The sequence below is a fragment of the Sus scrofa genome, chromosome 1 (genome assembly GCF_000003025.6).
Source record: "Sus scrofa isolate TJ Tabasco breed Duroc chromosome 1, Sscrofa11.1, whole genome shotgun sequence".
In the NCBI taxonomy this organism is placed as follows: domain Eukaryota; kingdom Metazoa; phylum Chordata; class Mammalia; order Artiodactyla; family Suidae; genus Sus; species Sus scrofa.
The window spans coordinates 247,238,985-247,256,230 of record NC_010443.5 but is presented as its reverse complement, the minus strand read 5'-3'; the positions used below and the strand labels follow the sequence as shown (position 1 = coordinate 247,256,230).

Sequence of the window (17,246 nt, the reverse complement as noted above, 5' to 3'; positions counted from 1 at the left end):
CTGCCCTGATCCACACTTTCAACAGTGGCACTTTGCTTTTCTTGTTTTGCCACAGACATGTCAACCCTTAGTATCATCCAGTATTCCAGTGATTGCTGGTTGGTAGCAGTAAAGTAATAATTTGATTTGTTCATTTTTCTAATCACCAGTGGGTTTGAGCATTTCTTTATTGGCTCATCGACCACATGAGATTTTTTTCTTTTTTTGAACTACTGCTTCATATCTTTCCCCACATTTTTACTAACTTCTTATCTTTCTTGATTTGCAGAAATTCCTTTAACAATTTAGAATGTGATCTCTTTCAACTTAGAAAAATAAGCAAACAAGAACACAGGATCATTCATAATTCCGTGAAAACCAAAAGTTGCACAGGAAAGAAAATTTAACCCAACTCATTATATGACCCAAATGTAAATAATATTTTCACAGTTGTAATAATGTTAACACTGGATCTAACAACAATAACAAAACAAACATTACCAGAAAGATGGGAAGAGTAAAAGTGAGTAGAAGGAAGGTGAAAAGATAAAATCTAATCTTTTATGTTAGGAAGACAATAAATTACTCTTATGGATTGAATTGTACCACCACCACCACCAAAAAAAAAAAAAAAAAAAAAAGAGAGAGAGATGTTTAAGTCCTCACCCCCAGTACCTCAGAATGTGACTTTTATGAGTCTTTACAGAGATAATCAAGTGAAAAAGAGATCCATAAGTTGGGTTCTTATCCAAAATGTCTACTGTCCTCATAAAAGGAATTTGGAAACAAAGATAAACATACACAGAAAGAATGTCATATAAAGATGAAAGGAGAGATCAGGATGATGCATGTACAAGTCAAGGAACAGAAAACCAAAGATGTCCAGAAAACCACCATAAGTCCAAAGAGGCATGGGATAGAGTCTCTCTCACAGCCCTCACAAAGAACCAGCCCTGCTGACACCTTGATCTCAGGCTTCCTGCCTTCAAACTGTAGGACGATAAATTTCTGATATTTAAGCCACAAATGTGTGATACTTTTTTATAGCAGCCCTAGAAAGCTAATGCAATAGGTAGGTAGGTAAGTAAATAGATGATAGGTAAATGGTAGATAGATACATACATAGATACATACATAGATACATAGATAAAGAAATGGCACTGTATACATGATTGTAAACATGGAGACAACCATAAATGTAAGTGGTTGCCTCTGGAAAGAAGGAAAAGGGATAGAGGAGAAGGAGGAAACAGGTGACTTCTGTTTCCATTACAAGTAATATAAAACTACTTGCAAGTACACATAGTTTAAAAAGTCAACATTTATAAAAATATATCTTTAAAAAAGCTATCTTGCCATGTTTTAAGCTTATGCAGCATCATGGGGAAAGATCAGTTCTCTATTTTTATTACTTTCACAGCCTCAAATATTTGTTGTTGTTGTTCTAGTAAGAAAAATGCTGGTCTTTAAGTTTCAAAGTACATTTTTATATAGCATCATGGTCTTGTCTATTATTGAACAAGGTTGGGGCTGGAGCCTAAATTCCAGCTGTCATTAATGGGCAAAAGCATTTACATTTCAAGAGTTTGGATGGTGAGCAGCAGAGTTTTATGAAAAAGTATAAACTTTAGAGGGAGACAGTAATGGGTCTGCGTCCAAATGCCCCAGCTCATTGAACTGTATGGCCTGAGAAGAATCAATTCATATCTCAGTACCTCAATTTCTTCATCTGTACAACTGGAAAATAAGATAGTACTTCATGGGAATTCTGTTGGTTTTCATGACAAACACTTAGCACAATGCCAAATTCATGATAAGCACTTGATAAATGATAACATATGGTTCTGATATCCATATTAAGCAGCCTTTCCATTCTCTACAACTCTGTCTTCAGTCATCAGTTTGAAATCCTTCCTCCTACCCTCCATCCTTCAATCTTGAATCACATCATTAGTCAATTTTGCTCAATGGTTACATGATAATGTAGAACAAAACCTATGGTTCAAGTCCTAGGTCTGCAACTTACTTGACCTCTGGCAGGTCAGTTAAATTTTATGAGCCTCATCTGTAAAGTAGGATAAATAATATCTGCTATAAAGATGAAACGAAATAATGAACATGTAACTGTCTGGTACAATGGCAGACAGAGCATAGATGCTTAGTTTATGATGGCAAAGGGTAAGCTGGCAGGCAACCCCATTTTCCAACATATAAAATTAGCTATATAAACACAACACACCACATCATTTAGCTACCTCATAGAAACATTTTGTGAATATTTAAGAGACAGCTCTGGTCTTTAAGAGGATACTTGAGAGTCAGGAGTTGTAGATATAAAGGACATTCATGAATATCCAATGCCTTTGCTTCATAAAATGCCATAGAATTAGATTCACACAGTGCTCCAAGCAAAGCAAACTGTCCAGGTTACTTTCACTGAAGTCATTTCCAATGAAATCCAGAACTGTGCATTATTTGACAATTCTATACAAATACAGGGTAATATGAGCAAGCCGTAATAGTTAAGAAATCCGTAGTGAAGCTTAAAATGAGCAACTTTTTGTCAGTGACAAGTATTGCTCACATTTCAAAAACAATCCAACTTACAAAACTTTAAATCTACAAAATGTCTCCAACTCCCAACAAAGTTTCTCAGACTTCTGAGTGAATGCCATCAAGCAACGAGTAAACTGCCTTGCAGTCAAATCTTCAGCAAAACAGCTATTGCCCCAATGAGGAACACTCACAGTTAGAATAAGATTTCCCCTGCTTTGATGCCCATTATCAAAGTGAGTAGGGGCTGAGTGTAAATCACCCTGTCCCTGGCAGGACAGTCTCATTCCCTCTTGTCTTCATCACTGCTGTGGTGTCCTGTCAAGGAGGAGATGTAGAGCCCTCTAAATAGTTGAGTTCAGCAAGCTTCTAAAATGCTGATGCAGCTCCCTTGGCTAAGGGAACACAATATTTCTGTGACAACCTTCCATAATCCAAGGTAGAGCTCTCTTACATCAGCAGAGGTGATCACGATCCCCTGTCAACCAGGAGAGATCACTCCAAGTTGTCCTTCATAGCTGGGAAGAATGTATTTCCTTTGCATTTATTTTGTATAAAATCCACACCCAGCACAAAGCACTGAAAGGCCATCACTGAAATCTATCTTCTCTTGTGACTCTTCCATGCCTAGGACTCTACTCTACACCTGGACTTGATGGCTAATCATACAGTGTGGAATGCCCTTCAGGCACATGTGAACTTGTTTGGATGTTGTTGATCATCAGACTGAATCCATCCTTATCTTGGGCCATCATAATAGCAACAAAGATAGAGACAGTTCCTTCTGCTTTATAGGACACCTTGACATACTTCATATATCATTTGTTCTTTCCAGTAATTATATTAAGATTGTCATGTTCATAGTACAGATAAGGAAATACATTTTTTAATGTGGTCCTTTTGTCAATGATCCTCCCTGCATGCTGCATCCAGATGAATCAATGATTAAGATGATATGTGAGCAGAGCAGAGCAAAGCCATGTGCCTTCTGTCAGAGCACATCCAGATCTCAGTCACTCTTATATAAGCCACTAAAGTCCAGTGGATGTTCTGATCTTGCCCACATAACACAAGCACACATCTACCTAGGATAAAGAAAGGCAACAACCAGCCACAGAGAGCTGTCATAACTCTTAAAACTAAGGAAATTCACAGGCCTCCTATGTAAAAATAATGTTGCACTTTAATCATGAGAGGAGATGACATTCCTTGAATACTTACAATGTGCCAGGCACTATATTTATTGCTTTCCATATATTATCTCATTTAATTCTCAAAACAATGTGTTATTTCTACTATTATCATTTTGCAGATGAAGAATGTATTCTTGTTCTCTAGAACCAATAGAATATATATAAAAAAAGATTTATTATGAAAGATTGGCTCACACAATTATGGAGGCTAAGAAGTCTCATGATCTGCCATCTGCAAATTGGAGCCCCAGGAAAGCTGGTGCTGTAGTCTCAGTCCAAACCCAAAGTCCTAAGAGCCAAGCGAGCCAATAGCACATGTCCTGATCATAAGTAAAGGCCCAAGAACCAGGAGAACCAATGTTTAAGGACAGGAGAAGACAGATGTCCCAATTCAACCAACATCAACTTTGCCTATCCTCCATGCTTTTTGTTCTATCCAGACCCACAGGGATTGGATGATGCCTACTGGCATTGGTGAGGAGCATCTTCTTCACTTAGTCTACATATTCAAAAGCTACCCTACATTTTCAAGAGATACCCTCAGAGATATACCCAGGAATGTTTTACCAGCTATCTGGACATCTCTTAGCCCAATCAAGCTGACACACAAAATTAATCATCACACTGAGACAGAGAGATTAATTGCTTATCCAGGTAGCTGATGCCACAGCCTGGGCTCCAAATCTCTAGACTTTACTGTTCCCATCACCAATCAATCTGCCTTATTTCCTTTCTAAAAATAAAATGTCCACAGATAGCTCTTAAATTTCTCTAATATTCCAGTCTAGAGTTGCTGCATCCTTAGACTTGGAAATCAGGAGTTCTCAGAGTAAAGTGGGAACACCTATCGTTCCATCCATCCCATTTGATAATCACAAAAGAAACCCCATTCATTTCAAAGCGACTGCTTCGTATTTTATTTTTATCAGTTGGATTTTTGCAGTACAAGATATTTATAAGATATATATGGATTCTAAGAAAACTGTGTTCTCTGGTAACAGGTCTCAAAATTCAACTTCTGCTTATCTTGTGACAACATCTTGAAGCTAGATGTACCCACAGTGTGCTTTCGACTTAAAACTGAACAAAAGAGAGGTGATATGCAGGAAGCAACCAACTTTGATATAACAAATGCAACATTAAAGGTATAAACCAAATTTTTTGATGATCAAAACTAAGGAAAAATATTCATTGTAAATGCAGGGCTATGACTTCATCAAAGCGGTAATATTTGAGCAGGGTTTGAATGGTTGTATAGGAGTCTACCATGAACTTAAGAGGAGAGAAGGGCATCCCAGGCAGGGTCAAGGAATGACTGCAACACAGAGGCTGCTGGTTATGGAGCTGCTGGTTATGGTTAGATATTAAATGGTGGTAGGGAGACTATTGCAAAGAATCCTGAATGCATGGAGATAATGACAATGAGACTGTGTCATTCCTCATAATCTACACGGCATTTTTGTTTCCACTTTATATCTAAATTAACTTTGTAGAGTTGTTATTATTTTCCACTCTTTGCAGAATGTAAGAGAGGTTAGTCCCAAGTCTTCACAGTTGGAGCTAGAAACTTTAGAGTCTTTGGCCCCTAAATCCCAGACCCTTTCTAATACTTAAAAAATCAGACTTCCCTACAAATAACAAATGTTGGTGAAGATATGGAGGAAAGGGAACCTCATGCACTGTGGTAGGAATGTACATTGGTGCAGCCAATGTACATACTATGGAAAACAGTATGGAGTTTCCTCAAAAAACTGAAAATTGTTATCATATGACCCAGCAATGCTACTCCTGGGTCTATATCCAAAGAAAATGAAAGCACTCATTCACAAAGATACATGCACCCCAACATTCATAAAGAGCATTACTTATAATAGCCAAGATACACAAGCAACCTAAGTGTCCATCAACAGGTGAATGGATAAAGAAGATGTATACACACACATATGCACACACATGCACAAAATGAAATATTACTCAACCATAAAAAACAATGAAATTTTACCATTTGCAACAATGTGGATGGACCTAGAGGGTATTATGCTTAGAGAAATAAGTCAGAGAAAGACAAATACTCTGTTATCACTTATATATATGCGGAATCTAAAAAATAAAACAAACATTCACAGATACAGAAAACTTGTGGTTATCAGTGAGGAGAGGGAACAGAGGAAGGGCAAGATAGGGATAGGAGATAAAGAAACACAAACTACTATGTATAAAATAAATAAGCAGCAGGGAAATGTACAATAATGGATTATGGCCATTATTTTATAATAACTTAAGTGGAGTATAATCTATAAGATTGTTTAATCACAATGTGGTACACCTGAAACTAATACCGTATATTGTAAATCAACTATACTTCAGTTAAAAATCAGACTGCCATGGGGAGATCGGGAAGCACAGGGAAGAACTCAGGGGAGGGTCTCTCTGAAATGTTCCAGTTGAATTGAATTTTATGTCCTTAGTTTTTGATGCTCAGCAGACAGGAAGTGCAAGGTTCGGTAGCCACCCACCATATGCCACTCCTGTTAGCCTTATCTTGAAAGTTCTCTCCATGTCCATGGTGCCCCCCTTAAGAGTAGTAGCAGCTGGGGATGAGGCGATGGAACATGATGGAGATGAGAAAAAAGTCGGAGGTCAATTTCCGGATTTCCTTCCCTCGCTCCTTCATCCTCTTTATTTGCTCATCCAAAGTGTGTTCCGGCAAGGTTTATTTATGTGTTTGTTTACTTATTTATTGCCTTACTCCACAAAGAATTTGAAGCCATTCAAATAAAATACATAGAATGGTACAATCATTTTTAAATCAGAAAGAAGAAAGAAAGAGAGACAGGCAGAGAGACAGAAAAGAAAGAAAGAAAAACAATTAGAATATGAGAGAAGACAAGTCATGGGGTATAAAGAATATGGTTCAGCAGTGACATGATCATTACCAAAGCACTGTTTGAACTATACTTTTTGCTCTAAGCTTCCTGGCAAACAAAGCAAAATTAGAAACCTAATACATGACATAGGGCTTTTTATTCATGAGGAGAAAACACATAAACTCCTCGGTAGAAGCAAGTTTTTTTTTTTTTTTTTTTTTTTAGTAATTAACTCAGTACGTTTTTCTTAGGAAGTAACCTACAGGTGACTGGGAAATGACACAAATAATATCAACCATGGGATTTGCATCCTACCTTAAATGCAACGGAGAGTTTCATCCAGCAGCCCAAGAAGACACCAAACTAGACGTGGGCTTCTATGGTCTTGTCTCCTTCAGTCCACATTTCTTCCTGCTCCCATTTCTTCCTCTTGCTCAGAGAGCAGCCAGCCCTGGCCTGCTCTCGCACACGCACACTCTCTCTCTCGCTCTGGGAGTTGCTCCATGCCCCAGAGGGCATTTCACATCGGATGCCTGCTTTTCTCTTACTTGTCGACAACATATTTTTCAAATTAGCACTTGGTAGCTTTGAGGGAAACCCAGACATTGTTAGGAAGAGAGTGAGAGGCCAAATGGGGAAAAAAAAAAACAAAAAAAAGAGAGGTCTGCTTTTTTCTCAGCTTGTTATAAATTTGCAATACAAGCAAAGAAAAATAAACACTCAGATTCTGCAACTGATACAGAAGTTCCTTGGCTTGATGTGGTACTAAAGCTTGGTCTTCCCCCAGATCCTCTGCTATTTACAAGCAGGGAGCTGTTTCTCACTGGGAAGATATATGGCATCGTCTCCTTTCCCAGCATCCTCCCAGTCTTCATCATCTTATTTCTCTGTGGATGGAGAGAGGTGGATGGGCAACAGGTGAACAGATGCTCAGCCCAGGAGGCTTCATCCTGCCCAGGAAGCCACATCGGTTCCTCGTTTAAGAGAAATGTCTGCTTCTGAAGCTGCACTTTTAACTGAATGAAATGCCTCCGTGTTCCTGTCAGAGAAAGGCGAGCTCAAGAGGCTCAGCTGCTCTCCGTCAGCAAATGGGCTGCTCTGCGCTCCTGCCAAGACCTTCCACCTGGCCTCTTTCCTCCTCATGAGGACCATTCCCTTCTTGACTGATGTCTAGAGAAGGGGAAAGGGCAAAAAGGAAGGCTTTCTATGAGGAGAAGCTGGGAATAGATGAAGCAAAGTGATTTCTTCATTTTGATTTGGGAAGTTGCATTTAGGGTCCAAGAGAGAGTGGTGGAGGGATTCTGTACTTGAAGGACCCCAGTTTGAATCCTGACTCAAGCAATTGCCACCAATGTCCTTGGGCAAGTCCTTTTACCTCCTTGAACCCCACTGGCCTCCTTCATAAGATGAGGATAATGCCTTTGTAACAGTAAAAGCTGAGATGATATCTGCAAATGTGCTTTAACTGTTTAGCACTTTGCAAATTCTTGTTGCTATTAGTGTAGAAAAATATTCTATCTCAGAAACCCCAGCAGTTGACAACAGAAGATCTGGTTTGCAGACCCTCCCAGAGCCTCTATTTCTAACATTTACTGGCTGGGTTGTTTAAAACTAATCTCTTATCCTATCTGAGCTTCAGTTTTCTGCGGTAAAAATACTGTGAAAGGAAGTTACTGCAGTGCACAGGGATGTTGTGAGAATCAAGTGAGACTAAACATCAGGAAGTACTTTGACAACTGTAAAATGCTAGACAAATATTAGTTGTTAATATTATTAAGCAACAGCCTAGAGGCCTGTGCTCTGGTGCCAGCTTTGCATGTGTCTTCGCCCTTGGCACTTTCTCAGTTGAATTTATCACATTCTCCTACAAGCTGTCTTTTCCCCTGACAATTATTTAATTCCTTTCTCAGTAACCAAGTTCCCTGAGTGGAGCCCCGGAATCCATGGGGAAAATAAATCTATTTCTGTCTTGGGGAACTTAAACTAGGCAAAGCACAGAATAAATAACCAAGGTAGCCAAAGGAAGATAAAGTGAATGGGAGGGAAGATGGCTTTTGAAGGGGAAGATTTGTTTCTGATGCCCAGTACTGGCTGAGTGATCCTGGGTGAGTCTCTTGGCTTCTGTGAGCTTTAGTTTCTTTTTCTGTAAAATGGGTCTGATGATGATGATAATAATAATTAATAATAATAATGCCAGTCCCAAGCACTTGTAGTTAGGATTAAATGAGATAATGTCTACTGACAATGCTGTATAAATGTTGTCATCATTTTAAAGGAAGTGGTCCATGGCAATAAGGATGGCTACCACTTACTGAATACCCACTAGGTGCCAGGCATGGTAGATAGCACTTTAATATCTTATTGCCACCAATCTCACACTGTGACATGGGCCTTATCTCCATTTCACAGTTGAGAAGACTCAGGAAGGATAGGAAAGTAAGTCGTGGAAAAAGTTCCGGAGCCAGGTTTGTCTGATTCCAAACAAAATCCCCATGTTCTTTCCTCTTCCCACTTGACTTCTTTCTATAAACTGCTGTCAGCAATAGATATAACTTCTCAGGATTCACTTATCAGCATAAATGTGGACTTCTAGGCTGCTTTCTGTTCACAGTAGACTTTTAATACGTATTTTCTTACTTGGCTTCCCACAGAAGCTGACCCTGAGACAAGCATTTGTTTATTTGAGAGTGATCCCAGAAAACAGCAGTACGGGAGTAGAGACATGATAGAGTCGCTGAAGAGTTTATTGCCAAACAAGGAGATTGAGTCCATTGGAAACTCTGGGGATGTGGTGGAAGATACAATTCATATCCCTCTCTTTGAACTGGAATATTTACATACAAACTCCTGTCTGACATTCATGTTTTGGTATTTCTGCCCTACTGTGTAGCAAAGCAGCCCTAGACACGCATATACATACATCACAGGAAAAAAAAAAAAAAAAAGCAAACCCAAAAACCTCCCAAGCAAGAAATGCACATGCTAGACATCACAATATCACTGAGTAAATAAATGAACCAAGACAATGTTGATGATATGTTGATGGTGAGGTGTAAGAATGGGGTATCAGGGATAGGGAGGTTGGATAAAGAAAAGACAGAAGATAAGGAAAGGTAAAAAAACTTACCCAAGTACTGGCTTGAGGACTTAGCAAATCCTTTTTATTGCGGGGTCTCATGTACATCAAGAGACAAGATTTTTTGTTTGTTTGTTTTTTAGAGCCACACCAATGGCATATGGAGGTTCCCAGGCTAGGGGTTGAATCGGAGCTGTAGCTGCCAGCCTACATCACAGCCACAGCAACACAAGATCTGAGCCACGTCTGTGACCTACACCACTGCTCATGGCAACGCTAGATCCTTAGTCCACTGAGCAAGGCCAGGGATCGAACCCACAACCTCATAGTTCCTAGTTGGATTTGTTTCTGCTGTGCTACAATGGAAACTCCAAGACTAGATTATTGTCCCAGCTTTTTGCTTCCTACCCAATAACGGAATTACAAATCTCCACCCTTTGCCATGGAAGTTGGCATGCCTTCTGCTTTGGGTGGGGTCTACCTCTTCACTCTGACTTGGGGCTTGACTACATGAACTGATTTGGTCAATGGGATGGTAGCAGATATGACATAAGCAAGGACTTGGAATAGGGTTGCTTATTGGGCTTTTCCAGAGTTATGCTCCTGATTACAAAAGAAAAATTAGTTACTCCAACCCAACCCAGCTCAGCCTAAAACAGTTAGCCCCAACCAGTCACAGACACATGAGTGAACCCAGCTCAACCACTTAACCAAGCTCAGCCTAGAACTGAGTGGACCCGCAAACACATGAGATTGGAAAAAAAGGTGTATAGTGCTGATATTTTTGTGGTCATTGAATGCTCTGAAACCAAAGGTAACTGCTTAAAAAGCTGTACTTCTTCCTTCTATACATTCACTCAAAAAAAAAAAAATCAGCTCATCAAACATTTTGTAAGTGGCTGCTTTGAGTTACCACCTGAAATTGTTTACTAGTCATCTATCATCATTTGAGTTTCCTGAAGTCAGGAACTTTGTCTTGTTTACTCATATACCCCAAGTGCCTAGCAAAATGTTTGTCATAAAATGGCTGTCTGATCAATATTTTTGACCGAATTTATATCAGCTATTGTACTATATGCTGTATACATTCAAAATGGCATTCTAATTAGACTCAATTTATTGGGGAAGGCAATGCATCCATACAACTGTAATTGAGCCTTTTTATCATTATATTACAGAAGAGCAAATAATTCATTCTAAGTGGAGAAATCATGGAAGACTTTGGTAAAACAATGACATTGGAGTCACAGTTGACTTAGGATGAGTAGAGATTTTCCTGATGGAGGTTAGATGCGAAGACATTCCAAACAGAAGGGACAGCATGAACAAAGGTCTGGTGGTGTAAAAATACCCAGATGCTGAAGCACAGCATGTATGTATAGAGAAACAATGGGTGGGCCCCAGCTACAAAGAACATAAATGACATGCTATAAAAATAGTTCTTGGTCCACTAGGAAATGGGAAACTATGGAAGATTTTTTATTGTAACATTAACACAATTCCTTTCTTCCACAAAACTCTTTAGATAGGAATGCAGAAGGACAATTAGATTGACTACATCTTCTAAAGAAATTTGCTCCCTGTTGCAAATTTCCTCTCTAACTTCCTTAAGTCTTCCTTGTGCCAGTAGAAGACTCCTCCCTTTCTTTCCCTTGACCCCTAAACCCTGAGTTTCATATGTCCTCACACAAATGCCTAGTATATTGGCCCCACCACCAAGTCCCATCTGATGTATAGACAAAAAAAAAAAAAAAGCCTTTAAAACCAATCATAAATAAAACACTGACCATTAGCAGGACTGTGCACACTTGGGAATCTTCCAGCACAGCTAGAAAGTCTTAAAGGTGTATGGGGCAACTCTCACCTGCAAATAGAAATATCCATAAATAGAAGATATAGGATCAGGAATCTCTCCCACAGGGCATCTGTTTCCTGACCTTCAAATTCCTTATGATGTTAGACTGAGGAGATTTGGTACATGCTAAAGAATGTGAAATCCATAAACCATAAATGCAAGTGGCTGGTTAAAGTCATATGTGGTGGAAAAGATCTGTTATATAATCAACATGAGCATCATGATATTTACCAAGCCTTCTTTACCAAGATGGGCAGCATAGTACTACAGGTAGTCACTGACATTCAACTTAGTAATCAAACAAACTCCTTATTTATGGCACATGTCTGCAACCCATTGCATCTTGGGAAGTAAAAAACTATGAGGTAAACACAGACAGCACATACTGGGAATAGTCATTTTTAATACATTCCATTATTTCAGAGATCAGAGAATCATGTAATTGTGTGGAAAATAATCTCGCTTTAGCCTCTATCACTGATAGCTGATAAAAGACCAATATCCACTGGTATTTGGATCAGAATATGTTCACAATAATGTGCCCACAGTTCACGTTGTGAGAAAGGGTTTATCTACACACAAGAAGACAATAAAGTCAAAGCCAATCCATGGACTGTGCCCATGAAAATACATATCTAGAGAGATATTCCCTTATTTACAAAGAACAAAAGACAAATTCTACATGTGAAATAAAATTGCAGCCAGAGGGAAGGAGAGCCTCAGCCTGATACTCAGAGGAGATATGATATACTTATAAAATATTAGGGAAGCAAAAGGGAATTTTATGTTACAATTAATTTTCAGTGGAATTCAAGGTGGCATGATTTGTATAAAATGAAAAAACCATCATCATAATAAAGAAATTTTAAAAACTAAAAGGAAAGGACATATAGAAAAAGTAAAAGGGTTATGTGATGGGGTGCAAAACAATTGGCTAAGATTAGAGCAGGAGCCAGGAAAGATTAAAAAATAATTTAGAAATGATCTCTGTTAGAATTGGCATTGTTAAAAATCAAGACACACTGATGAAAGGAAAACTGAGATCCTTAAGAGCTCAAAGGAGAGAACAGCAAAAATTTCAATTAAGGAAGTAAAAAAGAGAAGAAAATAGTGATTCTATCTAAGAATAATAGATGATTCCAGGAATCTTGAGTAAGAAAAAGTAATCAAAGACATAACTGAAGAAAACTTTCCAGACTTAATAATTTTTTTTGACATTTTGTCCAGCAAAACTAAGAAAAACAATCCTAAACCCAGATACCTGGAATTTTTATTGATTATATAATTAAAGGGGAAAGTCCCAAAAACATCTAGGAGAAAAAAGTAATTATATTTAAAGAAACAAAATTCAAACTGTCCTCATATTTTTACTCTGAAATACTAAAATGTCGGAAGATAATAAAGCAATGTCTATAAAGATCTGAGGGGGAAATATTGTATATGAATATTTTGAACCCAGGGAAATCATTCTTCACTTGAGATTCTTATGCTGTATTGTGTGTAATATGGGAAGTGATTCCTAATTGATCCCTTCCCATCCATTTCTCTACCTACAGCCTATCTTCCATACCCATTGCATCGATCCTGCTTCTTTGCCAAAAACCTTTCAGAGCTGTGTGATTTTTAAAATGTGGCAAAATGTTAATGATGGAATCTAGATGATGAGTAGATTCTAGTTCACTGTCAAATTCTTTCAACCTTAATGTATGTTTGAATTTTTTTATTTTTATAATTTAAAAGAAAAAATATTTCACATCATCTGAACTATCTACTAGATGGAATCTAAACTGGCTACAAAGAGACATGCAAACCTCTTCAGTCTATCACAACCTACTTCTCCAGTAGCATTTTCTATACATTCTTCTCACCTTATTTCCCTCTTCCAGTCACCATGAATTATAGCTGTTACTGAAATGCACTCTATTCTTTCACAGCATTTTTATCTGTACTCTTCCCTTGCCTGGGATTGCCCTTCCCCAGGTTTTCAACCTGTTTATGGCTATTCAACCTCAAAAACCAGAATAAACATTACATCTCCATGAAAAGCAGTTAATTGCTCCTCTACTCCTCCCAGAACTCTTGGTTTATTATCTTCTTAGAGCACATATTCACCTTGTACTGTATTTGTTTGTGTTCCTATCACTGCACTGCAACATGAGTTGGCATCTTGAGAAGGGCGACTGTGTCCTTCATCTCTTGTCTCCAGTATAAGCCAGAATTTTACTGAATATGTGCTCACAAATGACCTATGGTTTTCTTTCAAGGCATGTGGAGATGGTAAGGGCCCAAAAGGAGAATTTTAATTGAGATAGAATTAAATTGGAATTTGTCCTGCAGCAGCTGGGTTTGAGGACAAAGATAAATACTCTGCTATCTCATACAAGTTAGGTTTTACAGTGATATGCAGTGAAAAATGAAAATGCAGGTTCCCTTGTTCAAAAATTATCAGCAATTTCAAGATCAAAAGGGTACAGGGCACTAATACCTTGTTATGGATAGCCTGTCTACTTCCCTATTTACCCAAGGATATCAACCTGATGGAAGCTTCCTCGAGGGCCAGTAGTGGTTATCTGCCTATCTTTGGTATATACCATATACAGTACATTGTATTATATCACTTCAAAAATTTCACAAGATTTATTCATGTTGTGCATTGCCCATACTGGAGAATTAAATGCATGTTATAGGAATATCCACCTCTACATTTTCATTTCTTTGATGAAGAAACTAGTCACTACAAATTCCCTGCAAAGATGGAGTATTACTTGGATTTTAATTTTTTTAAGAGAATGGGAAAATTCCAGGGATTTCTATTTGTAAGCAGCTATATATAAGAGAATGGGCAGTTCATAGGATTAATAACAAAGCTAGAAGAACAATCCCATAAACCAAGGGAACCTGGGTATACCAGATTATAGCCAATGTCTTGCCATGATCACCAACAGTGCTATCATTGGACTCTGGGAACCACTCCCACCATTCAGATAACTTCTAAACTGCCCCTGCTTCTTGGCTACATTCATTCAGATTCAACCCTCTGGAATGGCTTCCTGCACAAAGCCCACTTTCTGGGTCCAAGGAAAGTAATGATATGTCCATTTCGGCTTACATTATGGGATGAGTCATGCCTCCTATGATTACTCACACAAACATATGGAGGGAAGACGTGCCACCTCCCTCACAACAAAAATGCTGCCTGTACATTTCTACACAATAGAAAATAAATTACGTATCCATCCTTTGCATGCTGAAATAACTCACCACTAAAACCATTTGGTTCCAGAGCATTTTATCAATATTTGTGTAAAATATTACCTATTTCTTTCATGATTATTAGTGTGTTGTAAATGCTTGTATTTGGTGTATTTAAAGGTGAGTGAAACAAAGCCATTGCCCTGAAGGAATGGCTTACAACCAATGCTAAAGTGATTATGTGTTTCCTTGTACTCTTGCATCAAGCCAAATGTCTGCCCACAATTGACTCTCAGAAAAAGTGTTGTGAGAGAATAGTTTACAATACGTAAAAAAAAAATTAAGAGGTTCTTTTTAAACTCAAAAAATTTTTTAAAGTTTCACAAATACTGTTGTGTTTGGGGATCCTTCTGCTTTGGTTACTTCATTAAGATTCTGCTGAAGAAATCAAGCCCAGCAACTTAATTCGATAACTAGATGAGGCATAAGGGGTGATCCATGCATAAATAAATAAGACCAGTAAACCTATGAATTATAGCAGGATTGGAGAAACCAAGTGTAGGTATCAATGTTCGCCTCAAAAATGTGTAACTGGAATGTAACAATGAGCCTCAAACAGTGAGAGTTAGTTACTATTTACATAAAAGTCCAATTGCTTTCCAACAATTGCTAAGCATTGTTCATGGGAAACCGAGAAGGAATATAGAAAACCGTAATAGTCAAAACTGAGCTAAACCATCTAATTTCACAAGCATAAGGAGTGACTACTAATGGCATCCACCATTTGTCAGAGCAAACATGTTGAGATTTTGAACCATCAAAAAGCTAAACCATCCAATTCAGCCAATCCTTGAGTTGAAAATTATAAATATTTTGGTAATCGTAAGAATCCCTTTAGAAGTGAGCATATGTTTACAGAAGATATCATTATGGCCCTGTTTTCTTAACCAAGGATTCCTAACCCAGGCACCGGAAAAAGGATGCAAGGCCAGAATTAGGCAGGGAGTGACCTTTTCAGAAACCTCTGGCTAACTGTGGGGTATAGGAGTGTTTTCTTAAGGCTTTCTTTTACTGCTGCTTTTTAAACTTCTTCTTTTCACTAACTGGTCCAGAAAGAAAATTACAAGGTAGAATGAAAAAGAGATGAAAACTCCCAGCAAAATGATGACATGTCAGTCCTTTTAAAAGATTCTTGGAAGACTCTTTATAATGGCTCCTATTGATTTTTAAGCATCCAAAATGTGCAAATCATTGCATTATTTTCCACCACACCAGAAAGTGTTTGCATATTTATTTTTATGAGGTAGGGGCAGATGAATTCCTGGAAAAGAAGCTGGCATCATGCCATCTCTCAGAAGCTGATGTGGGTCGGGATCCAGAATCTGGGCAGGAAGGTGACTACTAAGTATGTTATGTTACATTTGCAAAAGAGTCTTTTTGACATCCATCATCTCACCATAACCCTATAAGGTAAGGAATTGTGATCAAATTTAACAAGTAATAAAATTCCAAAAAAAGTAAGGGACTTCCCAAACATCAGTTTAGTGTAACAAGATTTGGCTTCAACATTGGTCCACCCAAATTGATTGAATATGATCCCCCAGGAAGCAATCACCTTCCCCAATCTCTTCACTCTTTTGAAGCTCCACAAATGACCAAATCTTCTCAGCTCAAAGACCACCATCTAGTAAAAGAAAAAAAATAGCTACAGCTCCCACAGAACACCAAACCAGCTTTGGGGGTTCCCTGGATGTGGATAGGACTTTCTCCTAACCCATAGAACACCTGAAAGGAGATGGGATGTCCATCTTGTGATTACATTGCTTTATGGAAGACTCCACCTTGCTACCCAACTCACTCTAGCTCTCCTGCTGGCCTTGAAGAAGTAAGCTGATGTGTAGTGAACTGCATATGGAAAGAACCACTCAGAAGGTAACTGCAGATGACTTCTAGGACTTCTGAGTATCCGCATCCAATAGCCAGAGAGAAGCCAAGTCACCCAGCTTCTGTAAACCACAAAGAAATGAATGCTGCTAACACTCTGAATGAACTTGGAGGTATATTCTTCTCCAGCCAAGCATCCAGATGAGAGCACACCCTGACAGGTACCTTGATTGCTTTTTCTGAGACTCTGAGCAGAGGACCGACCACTCAGCCATGCCTGGACCTACAGAGACTATGAGATAATAAATGTGTATTGTTTTAAGCCATTAAGTTTAGATAACTAATACAAGCAGAGCTGGGCTTGAGCCCAGATTATCCTATCACAAGCCTTTATTTCTTCAGCTGATCAAGTAAGAAACAAGTTGTATAGCTAGAACAAGCTTGTAAAATGTGAGGTTAAGTGAGGCAGGGACTCGACAACCCCAATGAGATGACTGTTCCTGCACTAAGGCAGCAGCTACATCATTGACCATCTTTCCATGTGCATTAAAAAAAAAAAATGTGAGGAACAGACTATCACTCATCTGCTCTTCCCTCTACCTACTGACACCCTGGCACCACAGAAAGAGCCATAATGCCCTGATTTT

General features: G+C 38.5%; 1 long non-coding RNA gene across 8 annotated transcripts in view; it reads right to left on the bottom strand.

Annotated features, from left to right (window-relative positions):
• The window catches only part of LOC110256021, a 533,154-nt gene that overhangs the window by 409,634 nt on the left and 106,274 nt on the right, over nt 1-17,246 (bottom strand). For 7 of the 8 annotated variants that reach the window (XR_002337158.1, XR_002337157.1, XR_002337161.1 and 4 more), the window contains exon 3: nt 11,456-11,532. The exons of the other annotated variant lie outside the window; for it this stretch is intronic. This is a non-coding gene — a long non-coding RNA (uncharacterized LOC110256021). The remainder of the gene's footprint in view (nt 1-11,455; nt 11,533-17,246) is intronic. 8 annotated transcript variants of the gene reach the window in all.